Raw genomic sequence first — 24,639 nt, 5'->3', positions numbered from 1 at the left:
TCTTTGCCACCACTGGCCTGGACATTGTCAAACCACCCCATCCCCAGGCTATGGGATACCCCTTCTTTTCTGCCCCACTGGCCAGTCAGAGGCTTCCTTCCTTCTTGCTACTTCCTTCTGGCAGGAAGAAGGAAGGAAGCTTCTGATTGGCTTGTGGGGGCAGGAAAAAGAGAGGAAGTTTCCCATTGGCCAGCAAGGGCAGGAACAAGGGAGACTTCTCATTGGCCTGTGGGGACAGGAAAAGGGTAAAAGAAAGCACAACCAGGGCAGTGGGTCACCCGGAGCTGCGTCACACTGGTGTGTCACGACTTACTGATTGAGAAACGCTGCTTTAAAGAATACCCTTTGTGATATCAAATCATGAATTGATATAATTGCTTCAATAAAACCTATGCAGGGTGCAATGAACCTGCTTAAATGCTTGGAATATGTTTCAGTATCCAGGAGGGTGTGACAGCAATCTCCTTCATACTGCCTCCATATGAACTAGGGATAAGAAGGTATTTCTGAAACCTGAAATGGACAAGGATGTAGTCTTCTAGCAACTGATACTATATAGGAAGCAAAGATGAAAACTGAAATGTTCAGCAAATTTAAAGCAATTCTTTGCCTTGCATGTCAGCATTTCTACAGCATGTATTTGTTGGCATCAAGCAGGGCACAGAAGAATATCAGTGAGGTGAATAATGGACTGTTACGCGCTGTTTAGTGATGGATTAACTGACATAACTAAGCTCAAAGTATAATTATGTCTGATTATGAATAATCAGAATTTGAATACCCATTACTTCTGTTTGATCACAGTAGAACAGAATAGAACATGGTAAAATAGCAAACATGCCCTTTAAAGTGGCATGAAGCCAGAAGACTTGGGAAAACCATTGCTTTGCTTATCCATGGATATGAGCAACAAGAATTTGACCCATTCTTTGGGATCTTACTGGGTATTTGTGACCTGGAATGGCCACAGTTGGAGACAGGATTCTGGGCTTATTGGACCTTTAATCTGACCTAGTATGGCATTTCTTGGACAGTGCTCTGTTAATATTAGAAAAATTGACTGGCCAAAAGTGTAATGAACCTGAAACACTGGAAGGTGACATGTTCTTCTTTTATTTTTTGCAGCCCTTTGTGCTGAATAAAATAAAACATATTTATGAAAGAAAGGTAACAAATCTCCCTGTCTAGCTAGTTTGCTGAAGAAATTGCCAGAGATTACTTTAAATCTGATTTTATTATTGAATATTTATTTGAAAGCTATGCACCTTATTGTTTATGCAAATCTATTAAAAATGATACACTGGATATATCCCTGTGTGCTAGTTATCAGCCTGTGCTGAATATTCCTTTGTAGCAAAAGTCAAAGAAAGAGCTGTGACATAATAACTTTCAGTTGTTATAGAGTAAATGAGGTGTTTTACCCATTACCAGGCAGGCTTTAGAACTGTGCAGAGCATAGAGATTGTTTTTGTGTCATTTTGTGGTGATGTATTGCAGCACATAGATATAGGGGTGCCAACATTGCTGTTTTTCACAATTCAGCTCCAGCATTTGATTTGATGAACCATACTATCTTTTTGGATGCATATAAATCTTTCGACCTACATGTAGGGTGAAACAATGGTTAGAAACATTCCTTTTAAGTGTTGGGGTTAGCTGTTCCACAGCTCTTTGCTTGCCATGTAGAGTACACTGACAGCTGCTTCTGACTCTTTCAATTAAATGTATTTTTTTTTGTGTAACCAACAGGAAAACATAGACAGTTACGGACTGAAATGTTTTACTTATGCTGATTCCAATCAAAAGGGAGATAAACTAATTGCAAAATGTCAATACAAACAAAAGAAAAAAATTGCACTCAAAACTTAGCTTTACATTTTAAATCCCTTGTTTAGAGTAAAAAATTTCAGATGCACATTTTAGGCAACACATGCCTTTGTGGTGGGAAGACAAAAGCACCATCTTTAGTTTAAAAAAAAGCCCCCTTTCTGATCTTAAAGATAACCATTAAATGTTCATTTTTATATTATTTTTTTGTAAATTTTAATATTTTGGAAAATGTATTTGTCTTTTGAATTAGACTTCTAATAATCCCCAAACCATTAAAATCACTACAAAAACTTGTTTTAAAAGGGGGAAATTCCTCTCAACTTATCTTAAATGTAGCAGTAGCCTATGTTTAGCCTGCATTTAAAGAAGCCATCAATCTGACCCGGTCTCCTTGAAAAACTCAGACAGAGCATGTATGAAAACAGAGAGAAGAATACAGAGATTCTTAATTACCAAAAGGTTTTGCTACAACATCCCGCACATAGCCATTGTGGGGTGAAATGCTGACAGAGTCGGAATGATGGCTTCATTGAGATAACAGTAAGATTTTTTTAACAAATAAATAATATAAAGGTCAAGGATTAGCTTCATGTGGACAAGAAGGACGTGAATTTTTGTGTGTTTGGGTGCAGCCTATTGGTTACCATAATAAAGGAAATAGATATGGACATAATAGAAGTCATTGAAAAAATAACAATGAAATTCCGTTAAAAGACCATTTTTGGTTTGTTTGGATACAGAGGAAACAATTCATGATGCCCCAAAAATAATTACCCTTTTGATTTACATTCATTTTTTGATCCAATAAAGTCTATGAGATGAGCAAAAATTAGAGATTTTATTCAAGGAGTGGAGCTGAATGGATAGACACACATAAGGAGCAGAACTAATCAAGGCAAACACTCTTCAATAACCAATCCCAATTGGCAGTTGCATAGATTGAGAAATTTCTCATTTTATTTTTACCTGAAACTGAAAGGAAATCTAGACCTTGAGCACAGTCATCATTTTGAAGCATTTCTTTTCTGGATTTCAGAGAGAAAAAAATTCCTTTCTGTAGTTCAGTATGTTTCAGAGTAAAAAAAGTGTAAAAAATATTGTTGTTGGTGCCCTTTGCCTCTCTTTTAGGGGGTCATTGTTGTAGCATATCGCACATGAAAAGGGACTTTTAACCCGCGAAAAGTCCCTTTTCGCGTGTGATAGCTAGATCAGGGCAGAGTCGGCCCCAGAAGAGGAGGAGTCGGGGCGTCGTCGGGGTGGGCGCAGCATATACTTCGCTGGTGGCGAAAAGGTAAGAACCCTTTCGCTGCCAGTAGCATGCTCCATAGCACCACCTTTTACGATGGCGCTTTTGGGTGTGAAAGCCGGCAGCGAAAGCACCGCGGAGGTGTGATCGCTGCCGGCTTTCGCAGGCCCACCCCCTGCTTCCCCCCTCCCACCCCTGCTATTTCCGAATCCTTTAAGGTCTACGACCTTAGAAAATCCAGGCCTTAGTGTTTTGGGGTGTTCTTACCACTGTTGACACTGCTTTGCTCTTCTCATAGTACATGTGGATGTTCATGTAATTGTTGATGCTGTTTATATTTCTTTTTTCTTTCCTTAGGCTGATCATGCCTCTTTTGGTGCCTTTGAGTCTTCATGCTACTGCTTTTTTTATGATCTTGTTCCTCTTTTAGAGCCTTAGTATATTCACGACACTCTTGGTGCTGCTTTGTCCTCTTGGTGTAACTTTGGATGTTCTAGACACTGTTCATATTGCTTTGCTTATCTCAATGATACCTTTTGTGTTCATGCCTCTGTTTGGCCCCTGTCATGATGCCTGGGGCTTAGTTACACTCTCCCCCATTCTTGATGTCTTAGAGTATTCTTTCTTCTGTTGCTGTTGCCTGACTGCAAGTTTCGCTAAACTTGGATAGAAAACCCCACTTTTAAAGCCCAGAATAGGTATTTTTTTGTTTTCTCAATTGACTTTAGCATAAAATGATTGACCAAATAACATAAGTGAATCATTTTTGGAAAGCTTACACCCAAACCAAAACAAATCACAAAGCCAAACAAAACCAAATGAATGACCTGAATCAAAACTGTTTCCATACACATCCCTATTGGAGATTGCCAACTGCAGGTGTTATGGGAGTCTTGGTTTAGTGGACCCTTGGGCCGACCCACTAGAGACCAGGAAAGAAGGACAATGTCTCTGTTTAACAGTAGGCCGGGAGGCAGATGATCAGGCTGGACGGAGATGCTATTCACCCTAGAAGCTGGCACTCCCCCGGGAGGAGCCCGTAGGAGCCCAACCACTGGGACTTAGGTGTCTTCGCCCTTGGAAGCCGAAGCCCCCCAGGGAGGAGCCGTAGGAGCCCGGCCACTCTTAGGTGAACGGTGGGATCAGGACGGGTAACTGGAACCACACTAACACAGCGGTAACACTGTAACAGGGTACGGGTTCTGAAACCAGGCAGGAACTGTAGCAAGACTCGGGTACTGGAACCAGGCAGGAACTGTAGCAAGCAGGCAGGAACCAAGCAGGTACTGTAGCAAGCAGGCAGGGCAAACAGGAACGGAGCAACGAAGACAAGCAAGACGCTCCGGGGCACAACGTAACAGGGAACCAGGAAGCTAACCTGTTGCAAGGCAAAGACTGGCTGACCGCGGCCGACCTAAGAAGGCCGCAGCTTCTGACGTCAGTATCTGGGCGGAGTCACCAGTGGCGGGAAATTGGCCTAGAAAAGCGCCCAAATGGATCGAGCCGCCTAGGGGCTGGGCGTCCATGGGAGAGCTCGCCACGGCGCAGCCTCAGCGGGGACGCTGCCAGCCAGGCCGCGGATTAGGCCTCGGGAACCAGGAGCAGGTCCGGGAGACTGGAGGTAAGGGACTGGCCGCGGCACTCGCGGCCAGAACCGTAACAGTAGGATACTAGAATGCTTACAAAATTATTTTACAAACAGAATAGTTGAAGAGCTTACTCATGACATGGTAACACTGTGCCTGATGAAGACAAAAGGAGATAGTAATCACTGAAGTTATTGTAAGGAGACAACTGTGAGGATCAGTGATCACTATTACTGTGCAGTCTAATATAAATACTGGTTGCAAAGCAAACTATACTTGGATAAGGGTCCTAGAATTAAGAAGGACTAATTAAAATAATGAATTAAACTAAGGAAAACTGATAGGTGTAGGGGAATCTAAGAGATATAAATAAACTATGGACATTAAAAAAAAAGGAGCATTTAAATGGCAACTAATTATTGTGTCATGCATGTTAACAAGGAAAATACGCTATTATATTTCACCAAAGAAATAGGAGAAAAAAATAAAAGTACAAAGACTAATATCCAGAAGCTATAAAACACACAGAAGGAGGACCGGCAACATTTCCAGGAGAAACAGAGAGAGGAAGGGCAGTGAAACAGGAAAAGTTCCCAAACAAAGAAACATATTGCCAATCAGTAAGGCAGGTAGTACATCTTTCTTTAATATATATAAGTGAAAAAAGAAAGATCAAAGGGAATAGTGAGAATTAAATGGAAGGACAGGTTTAATGATGAAGAGGTCAGAAAAAAATCAGATATTATAAAAACTCTTGCCTCAGCATTTTACACTAGAAGTTAAAGATAGTAGATCAAAGCAGCCACATGCATAAGGGATGGTGTAATTAATTTCATTAAGATTTATAAAGAAGGCAGTATTCAATGTACTAGCAAACTAAATGTTCACAATAGGGTGTTATTCATTGGAAGACAACGGGCTTTTTCAGAGCAAAAAGATGTCTATTTTTTTATTTATTCTGAACAAAAAAAAACAAAAACAGGGTTGCCCAAAAAATGTTAGGTATTTATGGTTTGCTTCCAAAAAAACATTAAAATGTTTTTAAAAAAATGGCCCCACAGGCCCCCTCCACTGCCTTTTCAGGGTCTTTTTCCTGGAACTTGCCAGGCCCCTCCAACCCCCTAACTCTCACCAGTAATCTGGGAATGAAGTCTACTTGGTTGGGCTGGCTGGGCACCTTTGACTCCCCACCCCTACTCCTTGCAAATAAGTCAGGGAGCTCTGCATCGTCCACTTACCCTATCATGGGGGATCTCTTACAAAGAAAGGAACAGGACTGATCCCTAGTTAATCCTGCCCAACTAGGATCCCTTTAAAAATAACAGCAGCTGGCCCTGAAACTGGTGCCAATTTGATATCAACAAAATGGCATTGGTCTAGGGTAATCCCGTTTTAAATGGGTTGCTCCTGCTTTTTTTTTATGGAAGACCCCCAAGTCAAGGGTAATTATGGGCTGGGAAGGTCTCTGGCACTAACTATAGCTCATTTGCAGGAATAGACATGGGTTGGAGGGGCCCAGGGAGGCCTCAGATGAGCTTGGCTCAGCCCAGCTGGATAAGCCCTGGTACCAGTTTATTGGCACAGTAGGGGGTTCAAAAGGGCACAGAAAGGCCTTAGGAGATATTTTAAAATTTAGCTCCACATATGAACCAAACCAAGACAAGTATTAACATGCACCAAAAACAAATTACCTAAAAAAACCAACAAAAAAGTACTACTAAATGATAGACCATTATAATACCTTGAAACTAGTACATTGCAGAATCATAGGCAACATCATTTCACAAGGGGAAATCTTGTCAACAAACTTGATAATTGTATGCACAAGAACAGTTTTTATTTCATTCCATTTCTCTTTTTTGATTGTGTTTTAAAGTTTTATTTTGTTTCATTATAAATGCATGTAAATTTGTTTTCTAAATATGTAACTGTGCTTATACTAAAATTCTTCTACAATAGAATGGGCATGGTATGATTCTGCACATTATTTCAAAACATCTGCCCTGCACTAACCAGCCTTTTCCCTCCTCCTGAACCCTACTGGGGGAGGGGTGATATTGCCTCTTGGAGGGGCTTTTTGTCATAGATTTGTAAAGGGAGGTGTGATAACTAATGCAAGTTTTATGTGCTCATGGGAGTCGGAAGGAGAGACAGCTTCTTGTAGCAGAGTTTGGAAGGAGAGGAAATCCTCTGTGCTAAGTAGTCCAAAGAGAAAGGATCAGTTAACATGGGAGATTTTGAGGCAGCAGTGTGGCCGCAAACATTTTAACACTTGATATGCTTAATTTTATGCTCCTTATTTACACTTCACTAATTTGGGCCATACTCACTAAAATGTTGGAGGAATACCTTGAGGCACTGTTACATAGCACAGTATTCTAAACTCGTGCAAGACAACCTTATCATGCATACAGAACTTTATTGCATGCCTATTGCAGAAGATATGAAAGTTTGCAATAGAGGCAGACATGCCAGAGGGGGATAAATAAGTTGAAGGATAAATTTATAAATTTTTAAAATGATCAAAGATATGTCACAACCACACCTTAGTTTTAAAAAGATATGCAAAATCGTGCATTTGGGGTGCAGAAATCTAAATACCTCTATGTAGGTGAGAAACTAGCAGTGACCAAATAAGAAAGTGACTTGAGGTCATCATCTTTGATGTCCTCAAGTTAGCCAGTCAGTGTGACAAAGCCTTTGAGAAAGTTAATACTATGCTTGAGTACATAGGTGCTGATGTAATAAAAGTGCACGGTAAAACGGGCACGCGTGTTGAGTGCCTGTTTTCCTAATGCATGCAAGTCCACTACCCCTGGGTGCCTGAGCAACAGGGGAAATGAGCTGCCACTCTAAAAAGGACATGCTAGGGAAAATTGAGCATCCCTAGCACGTTCCTGGCATCGGGCACCCAGGAAACATGGCTGTGTGTGGGTTAGGAAAACAGACACTCAATACAAGTGTCCGTTTTATCCTGCTACCAGCCCAATATATAAGCACTATTTACATGACCTGAAGTGTTTATATTGTGGCCTGTATATTGTGCACCCAGAATTATTTTTTCCCCTTTCTAGTTTTTTTTTTCCCCTTTTAATTTTGGCATGATGTAACCCTTGTAATGTACCCTGCAAATGAGCTATAGTTAGTGCCAGAGACCTTCCCTATAATGAAACAAAATAAAACTTTAAAACACAATCAAAAAAGAGAAATGGAATGAAATAAAAACTGTTCTTGTGGCATAGGAACCATAGCATTCTGTGCATAGGAACCATAGCATTCTGTGGTTCCTGTGACTTAATATCATCGTGATGCTAAGTAGGAGGCACCACATAAAGCAGAACTTTTTTGTTTTTTGCAAACCTTTGATGCATGGCAAGGCTTAACGTCAGCTCCAGGGGCTGGCATTAAATTTGCCACAGTAATAATTAAGCATGCATTGGGCGAACTGTAATTTATTGGCATTGCGGGGTAATAGCTAATAGCCTCATCTACATGGAATTTAACATGTGATGAGCGCTATTAGCTACGCACAAATTTGGATGCATATTTTGGATACATTGATGCCCTTATTGCATCGGGGGTTATGGACGCACATCCAAAACGCATGTCATCCCCTCTTTAAAGCTGTTGTGCTAGGCTGAACCCTCTTTATTACATTGGCCGCATAAAGAGATAAACACCAGTAGAAAGAGGGAGGTAAAATTGCCTCTTTACAAATCTCTGTCGAATCCTGATCTTGAGCACGATATTCAGTTTTGGAGACCACATCGACAAATGATACTGACAAATAGAGGCAATTCAAAAGAGGGCCACCAAAATCAACTGTTTTTCCTCTATAGCTATCATATCAGCACAAAGGAAAAGAGGAAACGTGGATATAATGCTTCAAGTCAAGACTTTCCATGGTTCCAAGTGACTGAGGTTAGGCATCATCAGTTTTTCAGCTGCTACACAACAGCCTTAAGCACAGATTTTGCCAGTCTGGAAAGATGATAACATTTTTTTAAATGCTTAATGCTGTATTTTTTCTGAAGAGGCACATCAATATGAGGTGTCCTATTAATAATTCAGTCACAAAGCAGAAGAGATAATCTTAATAAGATACCCATGTTAAATTACTAGAGCAGGATGCTGTTTCTTAGGCTATCAGGTGTTTGGGTATTATGGAGGTAATTTCAACATCCCCCAGGATAGAGTTTGCTTCTAGTTATTAAACAGATGTCATGCTACCTTTAGTGATAATTCCAACACATGCTCAGGTAAACATTAAAACCTGTGAACTTGGTGCAGGATAGTCTGGCAGTTAGAATGCATACAGAATCTGTGACTTTTTGACAATATTTCCTGCAAAGTTCCTAATAACAGGATGCAAAAGAAGACACATGCGATTAGGAAAACAAAAGTGGCAAAAATCTCTTTGGTTTTCAAAGATAAAAGAAAAGAAAAGCAAAAAAAAAAGTTTGTAATAGAAAGAAGAGCTCATGAACTTTTACTTTCATAAATATCTTTTGGGTATATTAATACCATTAGGGCTTCTGCTTTTAGGTGTTTATAAATTTTAAATTTGGGTGGTTATTTTCTAGCTAATTAAGCATTTTTGGAAAGTACTAAAATATTTTATTGGTGTATTCATAATATGAATATTGCTTTCTGGTGCATTATTTTGTATATTCAATTTCATAACAGAGCCAAAAATAAATTAAAATTACCCCTTCAGGCAAGGCATTCTGGCCCTTTCATAGTACAGCTGCAATACTCTCACTGTCTCCTGGCACAATCCCAAAACTCTCCCTCCTTTCCAGAAGTGCCCTCACAGCCCAAGCACTGAATTTATATAAAAACAATATTTAAAAAACTTTCAATAGATGAGGTGCTTTGATGCCCATTTAGCATAGTCCCAGAACTCTCCCTTACCCCAGCAGTTCTTCTACAGGCTTCAGCACTGTCACACCCTCCTAGCACAGATGGAGAGGAGCAGTTGATAGGGGTGGCAGATGTTGTGTTCAGTGGTCTGCAGGCCTGTTCCATGGACCACCACTCTTACCTCCAGCCCTGGACCTGAGCTGGCCCCAGCAGATGCAGAAGGAGACCTCCTGACAGTCAGGCAGTAGCCTGCCATGAGCCGCCTGCTTTCCCCACTCCTGTGACCTCCGACACTGCCTTCTCTGTCGGCGTTGCAGACCACCATGGTCAGCCAATCTCCAATGCCACATCTGTCCTGGGCCCTCCTAGGCTTGCACACATAAGAACAGACCATACTGGGTCAGACCAAGGAGCCATCAAGCCCAGCATCCTGTCTCTAACAGTGGCCAATCCAGGCCATAAGAACCTGGCAAGTACCCAAAAACTAAGTCTAATCCATGTTACCATTGCTAGTAATAGTGGAGGTTATTATCTAAGTCAACTTAATTATTAGCAGGTAATGGACTTCTCCTCCAAGAACTTATCCAATCCTTTTTTAAACACTGCTATACTAACTGCACTAACCACATCTTCTGGCAACAAATTCCAGAGTTTAATTGTGCGTTGAGTGAAAAAGAACTTTCTCTGATTAGTTTTAAATGTGCCCCATGCTAACTTCATGGAGTGCCCCCTAGTCTTTCTATTATCTGAAAGAGTAAAAAAATTCCATCTACCCATTCTAGACCTCTCATGATTTTAAAACCTCTATCATATCCCCCTTAGCCGTCTCTTCTCCAAGCTGAAAAGTCCTAACCACTTTAGTCTTTCCTCATAGGGGAGCTGTTCCATTCCCCTTATTTTGGTTGCCCTTCTCTGTAGCTTCTCCATCGCAATTATATCTTTTTTGAGATGCGGCGACCAGAATTGTACACAGTATTCAAGGTGTGGTCTCACCATGGAGCGATACAGAGGCATTATGACATTTTCTGTTTTATTCACCATTCCCTTTCTAACAATTCCCAACATTCTGTTTGCTTTTTTGACTGCCGCAGCACACTGAACCGACAATTTCAATGTGTTATCCTCTATGACGCCTAGATCTCTTTCTTGGGTAGTAGCACCTAATATGGAACCTAACATTGTATAACTATAGCATGGGTTATTTTTCCCTATATGCATCACCTTGCACTTGTCCACATTAAATTTCATCTGCCATTTTGATGCCCAATTTTCCAGCCTCACAAGGTCTTCCTGCAATTTATCACAATCTGCCGATCGCCGCCATTTTGAGACTCAAATCGCCGTCCCGCCAATACTCAAAATGGCGCCGATCGCCTTTGCCCTCACTATGGCGCCATTTTGAGTATTGGGATCGGACGGACGGCGTGAAAGGAGGTCGCTCCCGGACCCCCGCTGGATTTTTGGCAAGTCTTGTGGGGGTCAGGAGGCCCCCCCAAGCTGGCCAAAGTCCCTGTGGGTCCAACGGGGGTCCTGGAGCTACCTGACGTCCTACGCCAGGACTCAAACTGGCGCCGATAGCCTTTGCGCATACTATGTCACAGGGGCTACCGGTGCCATTGGTCAGCCCCTGTCACATGGTAGGAGCACAAGATGGTGCCGATGGCCATGTGACAGGGGCTGACCAATGGCACCTTAGCCCCTGTGACAAAGGCTATCAGCGCCATTATGAAACTAGCACCGAGGGTCTGAGTGAGTTCCCGGACCCCACCGCTGGACCACCAGGGAGTTTTGGTAAGTCTTGGGGGGTCAGAGGGTGGGGGGGGTTTAAATTTTTATTTAGCCGAATAAAACAGAAATCTGTTTAATACGTGAGGAGTCGCGATGCGTTTTGTCTCCCCACATATTTAACAGATAGCAAAAATAAGTTGCGGATTACAAATACGTGGAAAACGGATGCACACCTCTAATCATTTATAAATATATTGAAAAGTAAGGATCCCAATGTGCTGACCTTGCCTGTCTTAAAGGGCTAGTGGCAGGAAACCATGGCTTGTTCTGCCTGATGATATCACCAGTATATAAAGTCTGCCAGAGCGCCCCTTCAATGCCTCAGCAATAAGTCCACTCCATTGGAGAAGTGCTTTGCCTCTGCGCTTCTGGTTCCTGATCCTTGCTTCCTAGCTCCTGATTCCGCTATGTGTCCTTCCTGAGTTTCTGTGACCTGTTCCTGGTTCATTGGCAGTCTGGTTTGTCTTCTGAGTTCTTGTCTTCATAGTCAGTCTCTCCTATGTTTGGCTTAAGCATCTCATCTTGCTCCTGTGGTCCCTCATCCTCCTTCCTCTTCTTCATTCCTCATTTTATCGGATTGGACTTCTGACTTTGACCTTCAACTTGGCTTCTGTCTTGACCTTGGATTGGATCTCAATGTTGCTTGACCTCTGCCTCTCTCTGACCACTGCCTGAACCATGACACTGAGAGAACTCAGTCTGCCTCTGACCACAGCCTGAATCTGTCTCCACTTGCCTGCTGCCTGTCCTAACTGCTGCTTGTCCTGACTCCACTTTCTTCACCGTGCTAGCCTGCAACCTCATCTACACGATGGATCTTCACCTCCACAAAGGCCCATGCCTAAGTGCAGCTGGCTCCGACATCCGAGGGTTCAACCTAAGGGGAACGAGAGCTGGTATTGGTGAAGCCCCAGTTAGGCTTCTGTTCCAGCCAGCTCCGCCTTTTGTCAGTGGGAGCCAGCAGGGCTCCTCCCTACAGGTTGCGCCAAATCCAGCTAGGCCTAAAGTTCCACGTCCGCAACAGCAGCTGAAGAAGATTGCCACTTTTCAATTTGTAGGTCCCTCCTGGGTTTTTTAAGCGGTATCAGCAACAGCTAAATAATTTTGATGCTGCTTTCAAACATACTCTCCCCTTTTTCTCTCTCCTTACAAGAGTAGGGGCAAATAGGAGAGGGTTGCTGGCAGCACCCTGATGAAATCATTACCAAGACTGGGTGCTGGAATACTTGGCTGTTGCTCATGTGGCTTGTTCTTCATATTCAAGAAGAAGGCAGCAGTGGTATGACATCACCTGCATGGTAGGTCTGTTTTGGGAGATTCTGTTGTAACCAAAAATCCAGTTTTTTCCTTCTATTGATAGGTTATTTTATAATCATGTGATATATTCAAAAAGGAGTCTGGGATTCGTACATGCAGTATGGGAGTGCATGTGCAAATTTGCAGTTAAGAAACACACCAACTCCAATTCAGTTACTCCTGAGGAGGCTTGCAAAATTCGCTAGTGTCAGGTCTTTACACAGTTGAAATTGTGCTGGAGTTAGATATAAGTTTTGAAAGCAGAAGATAAACGTCACTATTTTTTAAATGCAAAAGAAATTATTTTAAAAAATTCACAAAACTGTTTGGAGACCAATGATTAAGTTGAAGCTATTTCATGATATTTACGAGCTATTTAAGATCAAAGCTATGTAGGTCTCTATAACATATGAAGGTTTCTTTATAACTGTGTGTGACTCAACATAAGTAGTTTTCAGGAAGTTATTTTACATTTATTTTCAGCATTAGGTTTTTCCTTTCCAAGCATGATATGTGTAATATTTTTCTCCTGTAAGTGCACAGTGACCAGACTCTTAAGAACTTGATTCTCCCATATTTTTTTGGTCTCTGAATGGCATCAGAAAAAAAAAATAAATAGGAACTGTCAAGAAAGCAAATGTTGAGTTGATATTTGTCAATAAAGAAAATATTTGTTACAGCCTCAAAGAAATATATTTCGAGTGTAAAATAGTCGGAAGAGCTGCCATAGACTTTTCATGCTACACAGCAAGATGCCCATGACTATTTATTCAACCAAATACATATGTACCATTTATTTGCCTTAGGGAGTACTTAGACATAAATATATTTACTCATGCCTCAGGCAGATATAAATCCCTGCCAGAATGCTGTCACAGTTTTTCAATTCCCATTTGTTTGTATGGGAACAATTCTGACATTTTTTATTTATTTTTATGCTTGGAAAAACATAAGGTCGGTTAAGTACAGTCTCTTCTTATATCCTCATTTTCTGTTTAAGACATGCCTTTCCAACTGAGTAGTTCAAAGCATGTTACATATTGTGTTGTATACAGAGTATAGTGTGATGCTTTTAAAGTAAGGCAATCAGGGTAGTTGACCTATTGCTGCATTTAAAGAAGACAAATAGGATGGAATTCTTAACAACTGGGTAAGACAAAATAAATTGCTAGACATTTTTTTTTTTTACAAGTTTCACCTATCTTTAAATCCCAGTTAAAGTTTCCCATTCAAACTTCACTCTTAAAATGTTTTGGTCAGGTTATCAAGGGTAATAGGAACTCTAAATTTAATTTTTGTTACAGAGAATGAGATTATGTTTTTTGTTCACCAAAGCTGGCAAATAAAAACAATTCTGACAGAAAGTTAAATTCAAAATTGGCATGCAAAATCGAAGTTCCAGAACTGACAGTCAAACATGCCTGGACTGTATGAGAGATTAATCCAGCCAGTTTTCGAGGCTGATTTTGCAGATGAAATGTGCCAACTCAGAAGCATGCAAAATGAATAATCTCAGGCATAAAAATGGAACTGATGTCATTTTCAATGATAAAAAGTAAAAGTGAATCTCATTTTTTTTAATTTGCAAGATGTATTACAAATGAATAAAATTACAAAAGTGGGAATTGAAGATTAGAGTCATCTTCTGCAGAAAGAAGATTATTCAGTGACACTTGAAGTTGTACTGCAAAAGATTTATGGATGGTATATGGATCATTTATAAACATAAATAAATCACTCTTACAAGACTTTTTTCTGTATAAAATGCTTTACATGTTGCAGCACTAAAAACAACTTCAAAAATCCTACCAACTGTCATTTTAAATTCATCTGGATTAGTGCAATGAAAATTGGGAAGACACTCATCTTTTGGTATTCAATACTGAAAATTAATTATGACAACTGAAGCATTCCATCCTGGAAGCCCAGACCAGATGTATTCCACACATTAAAAAAGGAGAAAGAAAGGCCAATAGACTGCCAGCAAGATTAAAAGGTGAGATGAGAGCCAAAAGAACATCTTTCAAAAAATGGAAAAGAAAACAGGAAATTGTATATGAACTGGCAAGTTAGATTCAAAACATTGATAAGGAAGGCAAAGATGCTTGAAAAGAATTTGAATAGATGTTTGCTGTGGAAGCAAAAACTCCTAATTAAATCTTTTGCAGGCACATTCAAAGCAAAAGTCTGTGAGGTACTCAGTTGGACCATTAATTGATCAAGAGATAAAAGGGGCACTAAGGGAGGGTAAGGCCATAGCATAGAGATAAAATGATTTCTTTGCAGCTGATAAACAAAAATCCCATGCCGACCCTTTAAAAATAATCCCTTTGCTTCCCCCACCCTCCTGACCCCCACAAAAACATTTTACAGGTACCTGGTGGTCCAGTGGGGGTCCCGGGAGCAATCTCCCGCTCTCGGGCCGTCGGCTGCCACTAATAAAAATGGCGCCGATGGCCTTGCCCTTACCATGTGACAGGGTATCCGTGCCATTGGCCGGCCCCTGTCACATGGAGGGAGCACTGGATGGCCAGCGCCATCTTTAAAAATGGCGCGGGCGGTGGAATTCCAAGATGGCGGCTCTGTGAGGAGTGAGAGAAGGACGCTTTTGCTAAACGCTCTTTTTTCCTTTTGAAATAATTTTCCAATGCTGCACACCAAGCGAAAGGCCCGGCTCCGTGAGAGTCAAGCCTTAGATGAGACAATTGAAGCTCATCAGATTACTATCACCACTTACTTCACTTCGACACCGAATCAGCCAGGAGCGAGTGCCACGTTAGAGAGGGAAGAGACTGGATGTTCAGGAAGATAAAATACGTGAGATGGGAGAAAAAATTAAAGTTGTTGAAACTGGATACCATCATGTTTCTCAACAAGAGACTATTTTGAAAAAAAAAGTTGAGAATATTGAAAATAATCAACGTAGTCTTAATTTGAGGGTTCTTAACTTCCCGGTTATCTCCCAGATTTCCCCAATTGATTTATTTAAAAATATTTAACAGATATTTTGAATATGCATTCTCAAGCTTTGCCTTTAATCTTAAAGCTTATTTTCTTCCCCAAAAGAAACGGGAAGAAGGCCGGGAAGAGAGCGAACCACAGTCTCAAATGAACATCATAGACTTTCTAGAGTTATCAAATGAGGATGTAATATCAACAAGGGCAACTTTATTTGTGACTTTTGCATTTATAACGGAAAAAAGCTCAGTAATGAGATTGTTTTTCCATAAAAAAGAGGCAAAATATTATGGGTATACAATTAGGATGTTTCCTGACATCACCCGGTTAACTCAGGAAAGAAGGAAAATGTTTATCGAGATGCGGACAGAGTCATTGGCTATTTGTTCAAAATTTGTACTTAGATATCCTCGTAAGTGCGTTGTTAAATATCATGGATTAGTTTATGTCTTTTTTGAACCATCTCAACTCCGTTTCTTTTTAGATTCACACCCTAATGCAGCAATAACAGTCCAGAAGGCTTAAGTAGGCAGAACACAGCCGCCATTTATTTTCTTTTTTCCTTTTCCTAATATTGTATCGCTTAAGAATCTGTTTAAAATCCGCCCCTTTAAATTCTTATTATAAAGATAGTATTCACAATTGTATATGATAATTGATTGCAGTAGAAATTTCCGAGTTAATTTTAGTATTGTGATACATCTGTTTTCCCATTCACAAATGTTATTTTGTGTTATTATGTTAAAACTCAATAAAAATAAAATTAAAAAAAAAAACGGCACGGGCCATCCAGTGCTCCTACCATGTGACAGGGGCTGGCCAATGGCACGGATACCCTGTCGCATGGTAAGGGCAAAGGGCCATTGGAGCCATTTTGATTAGTGGCAGCCGACGGCCCGGGAATGGGAGATCACTCCCGGGCCCCCACTGGACCACCAGGTACTGTTACGCTTGGGCTCCGGTCAGGAGTTGTGAACACCACCCAGCAGGGTGGATCCAGGTGGAGAGAGACAGGAATGGCTAGAAACAGTGTCTGGTTCCAGGCTGGGTCAGGGCAGGCAGCAAGTAGCAGTGTCTGGGTCCAGGCTGGGTCAGGGCAGGCGGCAAGTAGTAGTGTCTGGGTTCAGGCTGGGTCAGGCAGGCGGCAGGCAAGTAGCAGTGTCTGGGTCTAGGCTGGGTCAAGGCAGGCGGCAAATAGCAGTGTCTGGGTTCAGGCGGGTCAGGGCAAGGCAGGTCAGAAGGCCCGTAGGCCACACACACACAGAAGGCCCGTAGGCCACACACAGTAAGCAGGGCAAGGCAGGTCAGAAGGCCCGCAGGCCACACACACACAGAAGGCCCGTAGGCCACACACAGTAAGCAGGGCAAGGCAGGTCAGAAGGCCCGTAGGCCACACACACACAGAAGGCCCGTAGGCCACACACCGTAAGCAGAGCAAGGCAGAGGAGGCCCGTAGGCCACACACACACACAGAAGGCCCATAGGCCCACACCGTAAGCAAGGCAAGGCAGAGAAGGCCCGTAGGCCACACACACACAGAAGGCCCGTAGGCCACACACCGTAAGCAGGGCAAGGCAGAGAAGGCCCGTAGGCCACACACTGTAAGCAGGGCAAGGCAGGTCAGAAGGCCCGTAGGCCACACACACACAGAAGGCCTGTAGGCCACACAAGGCAAGGCAAGACAAGGCAAGGAATAAGGCCGCGCAAGGCAAGGCAAGGCAAGGCAAGGAATAAGGCCCGAAGGCCGTGCGCAAGGCAAGGCAAGGCAAGGAATAAGGCCCGAAGGCCGCGCAAGGCAAGGGAAGGTCCAGGGACCAAATGCACAGCAAGCAAGGAAGGCTAGAGCAGGGAGCCCAGGTGAGCTCGATGCCGAAGCACTGAGGGAACTGTCAGGCAGGGTTATAAGGGACAGCCCAGAACATAGAGAGGAGAAGGGAGATGGACTGGGCCTGTCAGGAGATCCAGCTCTAGAGGGACCCCTGGTGGTGAGGCGGTTGCACAGCAGCCATAGCCGTAACAGTACCCCCCCTCAAGGCCTCCCTCTCCTCCTGGATCCCATCTGTGCAGGAGGTAATCAATAATAACGTGAGACCACTCCATGGGTGATGCGGCAGGTTCAACTCCTTCCCGAGGCAGTAAGGCAGTCCATAACCCCACCTGGGGTGATAAGGCAGACACAACCCCAACCTGGGGCAGCAAAATAGTCCATAACCCCTCCTGGGACAAGGCGGCAGGGTTAGACCCCTCCTGGGGTAGCAGAGGCGGTGCAGATTTCCATAACCCCTCCTGGGGTGACAAGGGGAACACAACTCCACCTGGGGCAGAGAAATAATCCGTAACCCTTCTTGAGGCGACAGTAGGGCCGGTCCGGACCCTTCCAAGGTCGGCATCAGGACCGGTACAGTCCCCTCCAAGGGCGGCAGCTGGACCAGTACAGCAGGCTCAGATAGTTGAGGAACAAAGTCAGTTGGCAGGCCCGGTTCGGACCCCTCCGGGGGCAGCAGCAGGACCGGTACAGACCCCTCCAGGGGCGGCAGCAAGACTGGTACGGACCCCTCCCGGGGAGGCAGCGCGCAGAACGGTAGTACGGCCACCCGGCCGGGTGGCAGCTGAGCCTGTACGGACCCCTCCAGGGGCGGCAGCTGGCTGGTACAGCAGGCTCAGATAGTTGAGTAACAAAGTCAGTTGGCAGGCCCGGTTCGGACCCCTCCGGGGGCAGCAGCAGGACCGGTACGGACCCCTCTGGGGGCAGCAGCAGGACCGGTTCGGACCCCTCCGGGGGCGGCAGCAGGACCGGTATGGACCCCTCCAGGGGTGGCAGCAGGACCGGTTCAGCAGACTCAGATGGCTGAGTCAGGAAGTCTGTCAATAGGACTGGTTTGGACCCCTCCGGGGACGCAGCAGCAGGCCCGGTTCGGACCCCTCCAGGGACGGCAGCAGGACCGGCTCGAGCCCTTCCGGGGTGGCAGCAGGACCGGTTCGGACCCCTCCGAGGACGGCAGCAGGACCGGTTCGGCAGGCTCAGATGGCTGAGTCAGAAAGTCTGTCAGTAGGACCGGTTCGGACCCCTCCAGGGGCGGCAGCAGCAGGACCGGATCAGCAGACTCAGATGGCTGAGTCAGAAAGTCTGTCAGTAGGACCGGTTCGGACCCTCCAGGGGCGGCAGCAGGACCGGTTCGGCCCCTCCAGGGGCGGCAGCAGGACCGGATCAGCAGGCTCAGATGGCTGAGTCAGAAAGTCTGTCAGCAGGACCGGCGGCCCCTCCGAGGACGGCAGCAGGGCCGGTTCGGACCCCTCCGAGGACGGCAGCAGGGCCGGTTCAGCAGGCTCAGATGGCTGAGTCAGAAAGTCTGTCAGTAGGACCGGTTCGGACCCCTCCAGGGGCGGCAGCAGGACCGGTTCGAGCCCCTCCAGGGGCGGCAGCAGGGCCGGTTCGGACCCCTCCGGGGATGACAGCAGGACCGGTTCAGCAGACTCAGGCTCTTCTCGGGGTAGTGCAGGAGACTCGGACCCCTCTTGGGGCGAAACAGCAGCCCAGACTCTTCTTGGGGTTGTGCAGCAGGTTCAGATGGCAGAGTAGCAAGGTTAGAAGTAGTGTGCATGGAAGACACAGATTGTACTGCCGTGGGCTTGATACCTCGAGCCAAAGTCTGACGCTCCTGATTTTGTTTCTGGAGGACAGTTTAGAGAAGGCACAGGCAGTTCTAGGACGTCTAGGGAAGGTGCTCGTTAGTGTCCACTTGGCAGCTGTGGGAAGCAGAGCCCTGCTAGAGTTAATTACTTCCCTCTGCTTCTGTTTCTGGTGCTCTAGCGTGGAAGTTATCGAAGGCTTCTTAACCCGGTGAGTTCTGAGATTTTCAGAGCAAGTTTTTTCCAAAGTGTCCAGAGATGAAGTGCTAGAATGCTTAATCCATAAACTGTTACATGAAATAATGTTGTTAACTGGGCCAGAAGCTGAACGCACGGTAGTAGAGCTGACTGTTCTCCCTAATGAAGCAGCTGGTCCTGTAGCTGAACAACAGGGGCACGGTTTGCCTGGTGGTAATAGGCTGGGAATACATGAACATTTCCACCATCCTGGCTTTGGAGTAGAACAGTTTAAACACTCTTGGTAGACAGAGACATTTCTCTTATTGCAGTTACTGCATGTCCAGTGTTCCTGACCAGCAAGTTGACAGGCTAGGCAGTTCTGATAGCTTGGGTAATTCAAGGTCTGACAGGAATTGCAGGTATAAAACTTTGAAGAAGGAGGCATCTTGTAATAGTGAAAAAGTTGACTCACCGGTTTAGCACACAGACCTATCTCTTCCCCTGGAAATTGGTGGCTTCGGCATACTGTTACGCTTGGGCTCCGGTCAGGAGTCGTGAACACCACCCAGCAGGGTGGCTCCAGGTGGAGAGAGACAGGAATGGCTAGAAACAGTGTCTGGTTCCAGGCTGGGTCAGGGCAGGCAGCAAGTAGCAGTGTCTGGGTCCAGGCTGGGTCAGGGCAGGCGGCAAGTAGCAGTGTCTGGGTCCAGGCTGGGTCAGGGCAGGCGGCAAGTAGCAGTGTCTGGGTTCAGGCTGGGTCAGGGCAAGGCAGGTCAGAAGGCCCGTAGGCCACACACACAGAAGGCCGTAGGCCACACACAGTAAGCAGGCAAGGCAGGCAGTCAGAAGGCCCGTAGGCCACACACACACAGAAGGCCCGTAGGCCACACACAGTGAGCAGGGCAAGGCAGGTCAGAAGGCCCGTAGGCCACACACACACAGAAGGCCCGTAGGCCACACACCGTAAGCAGGGCAAGGCAGAGAAGGCCCGTAGGCCACACACACACACAGAAGGCCCGTAGGCCACACACCGTAAGCAGGCAAGGCAGAGAAGGCCCGTAGGCCACACACACACAGAAGGCCCGTAGGCCACACACCGTAAGCAGGGCAAGGCAGAGAAGGCCCGTAGGCCACACACACCAAAGGCCCGTAGGCCACACACCGTAAGCAGGGCAAGGCAGGTCAGAAGGCCCGTAGGCCACACACACACAGAAGGCCGTAGGCCACACAAGGCAAGACAAGGCAAGGAATAAGGCCCGAAGGCCGCGCAAGGCAAGGCAAGGCAAGGAATAAGGCCCGAAGGCCGCGCAAGGCAAGGGAAGGTCCAGGGACCAAATGCACAGCAAGCAAGGAAGCTAGAGCAGGGAGCAGGCGAGCTCGATGCCGAAGCACTGAGGGAACTGTCAGGCAGGGTTATAAGGGACAGCCCAGAACATAGAGAGGAGAAGGGAGATGGACTGGGCCTGTCAGGAGATCCAGCTCTAGAGGGACCCCTGGTGGTGAGGCGGTTGCACAGCAGCCATAGCCGTAACAGGTACCAGTAAAATGTTTTTTGGGTGGTCGGGAGGGTGGGGGAAGCAAAGGGATTAGTTTTAAAGAGTCGGGGTGGGTTTAGGGGTTATTTTTGTGTGCCGTTTTTCCCGCCCTCCCCCAAAACAATAAGAGAACCCCCACAATCAATATTGTGGGGTTTTCCTATCGTTTCGGGGGAGCCCCCGATTTATGACGATTTTGAAAATATCGACAATATTTTCAATCGTCCACTTTTGTGAAGATTTGATGTCTTTTGGAGTGAGGAATTTCACACGACGATGAGATTTTTACAATGTTCTCTCAACCTAGTTTGATGTTGCTCAAGGAAAAGAATATTTGTGCTTGTGAGGCAGGCCAGGTGATTGGAGACAACGTCTAGAGCAGGGGTGGTGAACTCCGGTCCTCAAGGGCCACAAACAGGCCAGGTTTTCAGGATAACCACAATGAATATGCATGAGATAGTTTTGCATACATTGGAGGCAGAGCATGCAGATCTATCTCATCTATATTCATTGTGGTTATCCTGAAAACCTGGCCTATTTATGGCCTTTGAGGACCAGAGTTTGCCACCTGTGTTCTAAAGCAACAGGCTGCTTGCTTTTGCCCTGCCACTGGAAACAAATTGAATCTGTTTATTACCAAGGGACTTGTATTGTGGATAGATGGATGACTGAATTCATGGATACAGAGGGACCTTGTACAGCCTGCATTACAGACAGTGCAGTCATCTAGTATGAAGAGCAGCAACGGACTTTCCTGCCAGGCAAGACTTTAAAATCTACAGCACTACAGTAGCATATTTGGCAGGCCTGTTGTTAATTGCAGGGTAGAGACTTGCAAGCACTGAGACTAACCTAACTCTCTGATCATTTTCAGTTAGATAACTCACATACATATTATAAATTGTATGTTATTTGCAAAATCTAACTGATTAAGTTTGTTTCATTCTTGCAGGAAACTGTTATGGTATTTTATACTATTGAGCTGTTGTCTCATTACTGTTGCTGGGTTAACTGCAGAGCTGAAAATTGCCCATAGTGATTGCATTGCACAAGTTGAACTTTAAATCAAAGAAGAAAGAAAATGAATATACACTATATAAACATAGAAATGTCAGCAGAAAGGGATCAAATGGTCCATCCAGTCTGCCCAGCAAACGTATAGTAGTACCCACATACTTAATTTCCCAGACCTTAAAGTCAGGGCCCTTATTGGTTGCTGACTGAGTCCAATTCCCCCTTTATCACTTGCTGTTGATTCAGAGAGCAATGTTGGAGTTGCATCAAAAGTATGAAGGCTCATTGGTTGAGGGTAGTAACAGCCGCATCAGCAAGTTACCCTCATGCTTATTTCTTTTTCCAGATTGTAAAAGTCAGGGTTCTTATTGGATGCTGTCTGAATCCAATTCCCCTTTTCCCCTTTTCTCCCTTCTGTTGAAGCAGAAAGCAATGATGGAGTTGCATCAACAGAAAGAAGGCTTGTTGGTTAAGGGTAGTAATTGCTACACTGAAAAGTTACCCCCATGAACTTTTCTTCATTTCCATCCTCTAGCCTTTAGGGATCCACAGTGTTTATCCCATGCCCTTTGAATTATTTTACTGGCTCACCACCACCTCCGGAAGGGCATTCCAGGCATCTACCACCCTTTCTATGAAGAAGTATATCCTGACATTGGTTCTGCGTCATCCTCTCTGGAGTTTCATTCATGACCCCTAGTTCTACTGATTTTTTTCCAATAGAAGATTTGTTGATTGTGCATATTAAAAACTTTCAGGTATCTGAAGGTCTGTATCATATCTCCCCTGTACTTTCTCTCCTTTAGGGTTTACATATTTAGATCCTTCAATCTCTCCTCATAAGTCATTTGATGGAGATCCCCCCCCCCCCCGCCATTTAGTTGCCCTTCTCTGGATCGCATTCATCCCGTCTCTGTCCCTTTTGAGATATGGTCTCCAGAACTTAACACAGTACTCCAGGTGAGGCCTCACCAAGGACCTGTATAAGGGGATTCTCACTTCCTTTTTCTTACTGGTTCTTACTGGTTATTCCCCTCTTTATGCAGCCCTGTCCTGTATTCCTCTGGCTTTAGCTATTGCCTTGTCACATTTTTTCGCTGTCTTCAGATTGCTAGACACTATCACCCAAGGTCCAGCTGTTCTCCATGCACAATAGTCTTTAATTCCCCCCAGATGCATGACTCTGCACTTATTGGCATTGAATCCCGGCTGCCATATCTTAGACCACTGTTAAGTTTCCTTAAATCATGTCTCATTCTCTCTACTCCTTCTGGTGTGTCCACTCTGTTGCAGATCTTAGTATCATCTGCAAGTGGACACATTGTACCTTCTATCCCTTCCACAATATTGCTCACAAAGATATTGAACAGGACAAGTCCCAACACTGATCCTTTTGGCATTCCACTTAACACTGTTCTCTCTTCAGAATAGGTTCGATTTACCATTACACATTGTCTTCTATCCGTCAACCAGTTTGTAATCCAAGCCACCACCTTGGTGCTCACTCCCAAGCTTCTCATTTTATTCACAAGCCTCCTATATAGGACCATATCAAAAGCTATGCTGAAATCCAAGTAGATCACATTGGGCGTTCTTTCTCGATCCAATTCTTTAGTTACCCAATCAAAAAAAATATCAATCAGATTTATCTGATAGGATCTTCCCCTGGTGAATCCATGCTGCCTCAGGTACAGCTATCCTCCTGACTGTACATAGTTTACTCCTTTCCTTCAGCAGAGTCTCCTTTAATTTTCCCACCACCGGGGTGAGGCTAACCAGCTTGTATTTACCAGCCTTCTCTCTGCTACCACTCTTGTGAAGTTGGACCACCACCACTCTTCTCCAATTACTTGGCACCACTCCCATTTCTTGGGATCTATTGAATAGGTCATGCAGCTGACTTACCAGCACATCTCTGAGCTCCCTCAGTATTCCGGGATGAACCTCATCTTGCCCCATGGCCTTGTACACTTTCAGTTTTCCTAGCTCTTCCCATAATTTCTCTTCTGTAAACAGAGTTTCATCTATCCCATTTCCATTTACGGTCTTGTCAACCAGCAACGGTCCTTCTACAGATTCTTCTTTAGTCAACACCAAACAGAAGTATTTGTTTAATATTTTTGCCATTTCTTCATCTCTCTCCACACAATGATTCTTGTCACCTTTCAATTAAACTATACCACTTATGGCCTTCCTTCTTTCTCTGATATATCTGAAAAAATGTTTTGTCACCTCTCTTTACCTCTTTGGCAATTCTTTCTTCTGCTTGACTTTTTGCTTGCCTGATTTCTTTCTTCATCTCTCTCAGTTTTTGGGTTGTTTTTAGTTTTTTTTTTTATGCATTTCAATAAATATGGGAAAATAACTTTAAATACAGAAATCCAAAAGGAATTAACATATCGTTAATCAATTTCCATTTGTAAATTTATGTACATTTCTGTATACATTGAAAATGAATTTAGTAATCAACAAGGAGATATTATAAAAAGAATATAAATGGTATAAGGAAAATCTGAGCATTACTCATTGTACCATTGAAATATAAGGTAGCACCTAGCTAACTATCTTGTCTCATTACCCAAGACTAAAGATTTATGGTCCTGTGAATGTAAAAAAAATCTTAATTGTGATGTATCATAGAAAATATATTTCTGATTTTGCAAAGCTATCTCGCATTTACAGGGAAACTTTATTAACATTTTCCCGCAGATGT

The 24,639-nt window shown here is 44.2% G+C and overlaps 1 protein-coding gene across 2 annotated transcripts in view; it reads right to left on the bottom strand.

Annotated features, from left to right (window-relative positions):
- Positions 1-24,639, bottom strand: part of KHDRBS2 (KH RNA binding domain containing, signal transduction associated 2) — a 1,412,749-nt gene that overhangs the window by 735,750 nt on the left and 652,360 nt on the right. The window lies entirely within an intron of this gene.

This window comes from Rhinatrema bivittatum, chromosome 3 (genome assembly GCF_901001135.1).
Source record: "Rhinatrema bivittatum chromosome 3, aRhiBiv1.1, whole genome shotgun sequence".
NCBI classification, from domain to species: domain Eukaryota; kingdom Metazoa; phylum Chordata; class Amphibia; order Gymnophiona; family Rhinatrematidae; genus Rhinatrema; species Rhinatrema bivittatum.
This window is presented reverse-complemented; position numbering and strand designations above follow the sequence as displayed.